Source organism: Bubalus kerabau, chromosome X, assembly GCF_029407905.1.
Source record: "Bubalus kerabau isolate K-KA32 ecotype Philippines breed swamp buffalo chromosome X, PCC_UOA_SB_1v2, whole genome shotgun sequence".
NCBI classification, from domain to species: domain Eukaryota; kingdom Metazoa; phylum Chordata; class Mammalia; order Artiodactyla; family Bovidae; genus Bubalus; species Bubalus kerabau.
This window is the reverse complement of record NC_073647.1, coordinates 95,866,183-95,874,717: the sequence shown is the minus strand read 5'-3', so window position 1 is coordinate 95,874,717 and position 8,535 is coordinate 95,866,183. Positions and strand designations below refer to the sequence as shown.

Below are 8,535 nucleotides of genomic sequence, written 5' to 3'. Positions count from 1 at the left end.
AGGTCCATGAGTCAAGGTAAATTGGAAGTGGCCAAGCAGGAGATGGCAAGTGTCTGAACATCGACATCTTAGAATCAGTAAACTAAAATGGATGGTAATAGGAGAATTTAATTAAGATAACCATTACATCTACTACTGTGGGCAAGAATCCCTTAGAAAAATGAAGTGGCCCTCATAGTCAACAAAGAGTCCAAATGTGGTCAAAGTGAAAGTACCTCAGTCGTGTCCGACTCTTTGCTACCCCATGGACTGACTATACAGTCCATGGAATTCTCCAGGCCAGAAAACTGGAGTGGGTATCCTTTCCCTTCTCCAGGGGATCTTCCCAACCCAGGGATCGAACCCAGGTTTCCCGCATTGCAGGCGGATTCTTTACCAGCTGAGCCACAAAGTACTTGGATGCAATCTCATAAATGACAGAATGATCGTGGTTAATTTCCAAGGCAAACCATTCAACGTCACAGTAATCCAAGTCTATGTCCCAACCACTAATGACAAAGAAGCTGAAGTTGAATGGTTCTATGAAGACATACAAGACCTTCTAAAACTAACAGTAAAAAAAGATGTCCTTTTCATCATGAAAGTGTTAGTCACTCAATCATGTCCTTCACTCAATCATGTCCTACTCTTTGCAGCCCCATGGACTGTAGCCTGTTAGGCTCCTCTGTCCATGGAGTTTTCCAGATAAGAATACTGGAGTGGGTTGCCATTTCCTTCTCTAGGGGACCTTCCCAACTCAGGTATCAACCCTGTATCTCCTGTCTCTGGCATTGGTGGGTGTGTTCTTGACCACCAGTACCACCTATCATGGGGGATTGGAATGCAAAAGTAGAAAGTCAAGAGGTACCTAGAGTAACAAGCAAGTCTGGCCTTGGAGTACAAAATGAAGTAGGGCCAAGGCTAATAGAGTTTTGTCAAAAAAAACAGACTGGTCATAGCAAACATCTTGTTCCAACAGCACAAAAGACGACTGTACACATGGACATCACCAAATGGTCAGTATCAAAATCAGATTGATTATGTTCTTTGAAGCCAAAGATGGAGAAGCTCTGTACAGTCAGCAAAACAAGACCTGGAGCTGACTGTGGCTTGTATCATGAGCTCCTTATTGCAAAATTCAGGCTTAAATTGAAGAAAGTAGGGAAAGCACTAGGTCATTCAGGTATGACCTAAATGACAGTGGAAGTGACAAATCGATCCAAGGGATTAGATCTGGTGGACCGAGTGCCTGAAGAACTGTGGACAAAGTTTCATAACATTGTACAGGAGGCAGTGACCAAAACCATCCCAAAGAAAAAAAAGTGCAAGAAGGCAAAGTGGTTGTCTGAGGAAACTTTACAAATAGCTGAAGAAAGAAGAGACGTGAAAACAAGGGGAAAAGGGAAAGATATACCCAACTGAATGCAGAGTTTCAGAGAATAAATAGCAAGAAGAGATAAGAAGGCCTTCTTAAGCGAATAATGCAAAGAAACAGAGAAAAACAATAAAAGACTAGCAATCTCTTCAAGAAAATTGAAGATAGCAAGGGAACATTTCATGCAAGGATGGGCATGATAAAGGACAGAAACTGTAAGGATTTAATGGAAGCAGAAGAGATTAAAAAGAGATGGCAAGAATCCACAGAACTATACAAAAAAGGTCTTAATGACCCAGATAACTATGATGGTGTGATCACTCACCTAGAGCCAGACATCATGGAGTGTGAAGTCAAGCAGGCCTTAGGAAACAGTACTATGAACAAAGCTAATGGAGGTGATGGAATTCCAGCTAAGCTATTTCAAATCCAAAAAGATGATGCTGTTAAAATGCTGCACTCAATATGTCTGCAAATTTGGAAAACTCAGCAGTGGCCACAGGACTGGAAAACGTCAATTTTCATTTCAATCACAAAGAAAGGCAGTGCCAAGGAATGTTTAAACTACCAGACAATTGCACTCATTTTGCATGCTAAGAAGGTTACACTCAAAATCCTTCAAGCTAGGCTTCAGCAGTACGTAAACCAAGAACTTCCAGATGTACTAGCTGGAGAGGTAGAGGAACCAGATATCAAATTGCCAACATTTGTTGGATCATAGAGAAAGCAAGGGAATTCCAGAAAAACATCTACTTTTGCTTCATTGACTATGTTAGAGCCTTTGACTGTGTGGATCACAACAAATTGTGGAAAGTTCTTAAAGAGATAGGAATATCAGACCACCTTATCTACCTCATGAGAAACCTGTATGTGGGTCAAAAAGCAACAGAACCTTACATGGAACAACTGGCTGGTTTGAAATTGGGAAAGGAGTACAACAAGGTTGTATATTGTCACCTGTTTTACTTCTATGCAGAGCACATTCTGGGAAATGTCAGGCTGGATGAATCACAAGCTAGAATCAAGATTTCCAAGAGAAATATCAATAACCTCAGACATGCAGATGATACCACTTTAATGGCAGAAAGTGAGAAGGAACTAAAGAGTTTCTTGATGGTGTGACAGAGGAGGGTGAAAAAGCTAGCTTAGTTTTTTTTTTTTTTTCAGGTGAGTGGCCTAAGATGACCTCTAAAAATGGTGCAGTATTCACTCAACCCAGAAAACCCCACAAAATCACACAAATCAAGAGGTTCAAATCTTCGTGTTCACTTTAAGAACAATCGTGAAATTGCCCCGGCCATAAAGAGTATGCATATCTGAAAAGCCACCAAGTGTCTGAAGGATGTCACTTTAAAGAAGCGATGTGTGCCATTCTGTCGTTACAACAGTGGAGTTGGTAGGTGTGCACAGGCCAAACAGCGGGGCTGGACGCAGGGTCGGTGGCCCAAAAAGAGTGCTGAATTTTTACTACACATGCTCAAAAATGCAGAGAGTAATGCTGAACTTAAGGGCTTAGATGTAGATTCTCTGGTCATTGAGCACATCCAAGTGAACACAGCCTCCAAGATGCAACGCAGGACTTACAGAGCTCACGGTCGGATCAACCCCTACATGAGCTCTCCCTGCCACATTTAGATGATTCTTACTGAAAAAGAACAGATTGTTCCTAAACCAGAAGACGTTGCACAGAAGAAAAAGATATCCCAGAAGAAACTGAAGAAACAAAAACTTATGGCCCAGGAATAAATCCCACAAAAAATAAATGCAAACAAAAGTTAAAAAAAAAAAAAAAAAAAGCTAGCTTAAAACTCAACATTCAAAAAACGAAGATCATGGCATCTCACTTCATGGCAAATAGAAGGGAAAACAATGGAAACAGTGACAGACTTTATTTTCTTGGGCTCCAAAGTCACTGCAGATGGTGACTGCAGCCATGAAATTAAAAGATGCTTGCTGCTTGGAAGAAAAGCTATGACAAAACTATACCACATATTAAAAAGCAAAGATATCACTTTGCCAACAAATATATGTCTAGTCAATGCTATGGTTTTTCCAGATGTAATGTATGGATGGGACAGTTGGACCATAAAGAAGGTTGAGCATCAAGGAATTGATGCTTTTAAATTGTGGTGCTGGAGAAGACTGTTGAGAGTACAAAAGACTGCAAGGAGATCAAGCCAGTCAATCCTAAAGAAAATCAACCCTGAATATTTATTGGAAAGATTGATGCTGATTGGAGCTCCAATAACTTTGGCCACCTGATGTGAAGAGCCAACTCATTGGAAAAGACCCTGATGCTGGGAAAGATTGAGGGCAGGAGGAGATGGAGGCAACAGAGGATGAGATGGTTGAATAGCATCACCAACTCAATGGACATGATTTTGAGCAAACTCTGGGAAATAGTGAAGGACAGGGAAGCTTGATGTGCTGTAGTCCATGGGGTCACAAAGAGTTGGACACAACTCAGTGACTGAACAACAACAACAAAAGCAAGAAGGTATAGAGACAAGCAATGAGGATTAAGGACAGGACTTTCAAATATGCCAACTTTAAAAATACACATGAAAGACTATGTATAGGGGGATAAGTTAGGAATTTAGGGTTAACAGATACACACTACTATATATAACATATATAAATAATAGGACCTACTGTATAACACAGGGGAACTATGTTCAATATCTTATAATAACTATAATGGAAGAGAATCTGAAAAGAATCATGTGTGTGTGCATGCTAAGTCTCTTCAGTCGTGTCCGACTCTGCAACCCCATGGACTGTAGCCTGCCAGGCTCCTCTCCATGGGGATTTTCCAGGCAATAAAACTGGAATGGGCTGCCATGCCTTTCTCCAGGGGATCTTCTCTACCCAGGGTTCAATCCACATCTCTTATGTCTCCTGCATTGGTTGGTGGGTTCTTTACCACTGGCACTACCTGGGAAGCCTGAAAAAGTACATATATATAAAAACAGAATCACCTTACTGTTTATCTGAAACTAACACACATTGTAAATCAACTATACTTCAATTTGAACTCTGTGAGAGAGGGAGAGGGTGGGAAGATTTGGGAGAATGGCATTGAAACATGTAAAATATCATGTATGAAACGAGTTGCCAGTCCAGGTTCGATGCACGATACTGGATGCTTGGGGCTGGTGCACTGGGACGACCCAGAGGGATGGAATGAGGAGGGAGGAGGGAGGAGGGTTCAGGATGGGGAACACAGGTATACCTGTGGCGGACTCATTTTGATATTTGGCAAAACTAATACAATTATGTAAAGTTTAAAAATAAAATAAAATTAAAAAAAGAGTAAATTAAAAAAAAAAAGAAAAAGACTATAGATAATGCAGCAATGAAGACTGAGAAGCAGCAGACAGTCAAAGAGGTAGGAGGTGAGCCATGTTAGCAGACAATCATGAGAACCAAGGTAGGTTTTCAAAAGGCAGTAGTACTTAGCACAAATGGTGTAGAGAAGACATCCAATCAAAGAAAGATTGCAAATGCCCCTGTGGCTTCTGCCCTGACAACTGCCCATACATTTAGCATAGTAGCAGAAGCCTGGTAGCTGTGGTCTGAGGAGTAACTGAGAGGAGAGGAAATGGAGGCAATGAATTATACCACTCTTTCAAGGTTAGCTGAGGCTCAACACATGAAGATACTAGCTGAAAGAAAATAGATGCTCAAGAGAGAGTTTTTAGAAGATGAGATTTGTGTGTGTGTGTGTGATCTCAGGGGAAGAAGCCAGCAGAGATCGAAGAGACAACAAAGAAGCAGGCATGATGATTGCATCCAGAACACAGAAAGAAGAATTAGCCTTTTTCAGGAAAAGGAATACTCCTCTCAGAGCAAAAGGAAAGAGAGAGGGACTAGGAGATGCAAAAAAGCTTGTAATTCTGGAAGGGGAGCTCATAACTTATGGCCTCTATGCAAAAAAGGGGCAAATGTTTAGAATTGTGGCCAAGGGAAATGGGAGAGAGCTGAATAGAAATAAAAGGATCAACAGTGTTCAGAAAACAACTAAAGTTAGAAATCACACATTTGTAGTGGTATCCATTTGACGGGCATCCAATTCTTCTCTAGAAGTTCTGGCAGAAGAACAGAGGAGGCAGATTTTTCAGTTGAATCAGGGTTTGGGGATTTGTAAGATAAGTGTGATAGATAGGTAAGAGAGCTTGGGGGGTAAAGTTATACTGGTCAGAATGATCAACCACAGAAGCCAGAATGTATAGGAAAAGAAGCAAGGATGGAGGATTGCTAATAAATTAGGAGAATGATGGGGTTAAGGGTCTGAAGTTATAATGAGATAAAAGAGGTATGCAAGTAGGGAAGTATGAGAGCTAGAAGATTGTAGTGGGACTCTTGGGATGACAGAATTCAGAAGTAATGAGATTCTAGGTGATACCAAGGTCAGAATATGACCATGAAGTTGGTTTTCTGAAGTTTAGTGGAAATGAAAGTCATTAGAATTGAGGATGTCAAGGATCTGTGAGGCCAGGACAATAGTCCTTAATCCAGCTTGTAATGGAACTCTTAATGTTCATTGCAATCCTGACACACTAGAATCACCTGGGAGCTTTAAAGAAATCTATGCTAACATCCACAGACATTCAGATGCAATTGGTTTGAGTTGGTCCTAAGCATAAGTATTTTTTAAGTTTTCCAAGTGATTTCAGGTAGAGAACCACTGGGCTATAGAAATGGGTGGAATCATCTGCATGCATTTTGAAATCAGCCAGTGGACAACAGCAGTTGGAATAGGAAAGGAATATATAAACCAGAGGGAACCAAAATCCTCTAAGAATGTGGGAGAGTAGATGACAGCGATGGTGGAAGGAGGAGGATAGAGGGTGATATAATACCAGATGGAAAGAGTATTGAAGGAGGAAGTGGTTTTATACAATAGTGGGGAGCAGTGGTCTGGGAGCAGCTGCAGGGACTTAGGGGATGCTGACCCTACTTTGAGGCAGTGCACTGGTGGGAGGTGGGAGGTGGAGCTGAGTTGTAGAGAAAGTATTGTGCCCACAAAGAACCTGGTTTTAGGAGTTAGTGCAGGAGGTACAGGGTGCACGCTGAGAAGAGGCTGAGCATGTAGAGGAACTTGCTTACCTTAGAGAGGTATTTGTAGAGCACACATTGGAATCACGGCTGCCACACTGCTCAGCTCCAGAGATGCCATTCATATAGGGAATGATGGGCCGGGTAAGGAAGAAAGTTCAGAGCAGTATGGGAGTGGGAGAATAAAAGAATGTTTGCAACCAGATGAGACTTCTGTGATTCTTCTAGCTCATCTTGCTTTAAGTTTTGCTTTGTTTGTTTGTTTTTGGCTTCATGAAGAACTGATTAACAAACAGGTTTTGGATCTCACTCATTTCAAGTGGGTTTCTTCTAATGGCCTTCCTTTTACATTTCTGAATGCATTTTTTTTTCTTGAATTTTTCTCAGCCTTATTTGCCACTTATTCCTTACAATTTCTTGGTGTGCCCCAGCTTGAAAGAACACTATTGTGACCTGATTTCACCACATCACCTTGCATTCAAAGGTCAGACAGTCAACCGAGTCCCCCTACATTAAGGGCTGGTGTGCAGTTTCAGAGGAGCTGTTGAAGCTTTTACCACAAGGCTCCAATTGGGCATTCCCTTCTGAAGACCTGATTCTTTCAGAAATAAGAGATGTGATAGATGTCTTCAAGAGAAGTGCAAAGGTACAAAAGGAGTTCCATGGCTAAAAGAAGTCACAGCTAGAAGAAGTTTAACCTTTGGGCCTCAAACACTGATGATTAGCTGACTAGAACATTCATTAGCTGAATAGATCAGAGACAGAATACTGACTCTGGTAAAGGTTAGAAAATAGATTGCAGGAGAATGGGCATTTCCTATGTTAATTGGGCCTAGGGAAAGCTTCTGCTCTGCGTTGGCTAATCTGAAGTCTATTTTCAAGGAAAAAAGCTCACGTAATAGTGCTCTTCTCCCACCCCATGTTTCACGTCCCCATTATAGCTATTTAGTGCAGAGTGAAAGCACCCGGCCCTGACTCTGGGAAGAAACAGCCAAATCATATTTGGCTTGGGGCTTGGCATTCACACATGCACCCTTACCTAACTTCAACTCCCTATGGAACTTCCCAAACCAACCATACCTCACCTAGACAAGACACCAAGGCTAGGTAGTCTTTCTCAAACCCAGGGAGAGAAAAAATGGGTGTGAATGGATGTTCCCAGCCTGTGACAAAAAGACTTGTAGGATGACCCTTCCAGTGATCCATATCCTTATATAACCTCCTCCCCTTGAGTGTAAGTAGGAGTATTAAATATGATGGGCTATACTACCACATTTCAAAATGGATGTTCCAGATGTAATTAAAGTCCGTAATCAGTTGATTTTGAGTTAATCAAAAAAGAGATTATTCTGAATGGCAACTGAATCAGGTGAGCCCTGAAAAGAGACAAGAATTGTTTTCAACAAACAATGCTGCTGCATTTGGATATCCATAGGCAGGAAAAAAAAAAATTAAACTTCGTGTAAACTTTGTACCTCATATAAAAATTAACTCAAAGTAGATCATAGATTTAAATATAAAATGTAAACCTATAACAAAAATCTTTGGAACCTAGGAATTGATAATGTGTTCTTAGGTTTGATACAAAAAGCGTGATCCATAAAAGAAAAAATGAATATATTTGATGTCATCAAGATTAAAACCTTTTTCTCTGTGAAAGATTTGTTACAAGAAAGAAAAGAAAGCTACAGACCGGGAAAAAATATTTGCAACCATGTATACGATAAACGACAAGTATCATGAATGAACTCTCAAAACTCAGTGGTAAAAAGCTATCTAATCCAATTAGAAAATAAGCAAAAAGTATGAAGATATATGCGGAGAAGGCAATGGCACCCCACTCCAGTACTCTTGCCTGGAAAATCCCATGGATGGAGGAGCCTGGTAGGCTGCAGTCCATGGGGTCGCTAAGAGTTGGACACGACTGAGTGACTTCACTTTCACTATTCACTTTCATGCATTGGAGAAGGAAATGGCAACCCATTCCAGTGTTCTTGCCTAGAGAATCCTGTGGACGGAGGAGCCTGGTGGGCTGCTGTCCATAGGGTCGCACAGAGTCGGACACCACTGAAGCGACTTAGCAGCAGCAGCAGCATCCAAAAAGCTAAAATAAACTTTTTTTT

General features: G+C 41.1%; 1 pseudogene; it reads left to right on the top strand.

Moving 5' to 3' along the window:
• The first annotated feature begins 2,548 nt into the window (after window positions 1-2,548).
• Window positions 2,549-3,100, top strand: LOC129639050 (60S ribosomal protein L17-like; annotated as a pseudogene).
• The last annotated feature ends 5,435 nt before the right edge of the window (window positions 3,101-8,535 follow it).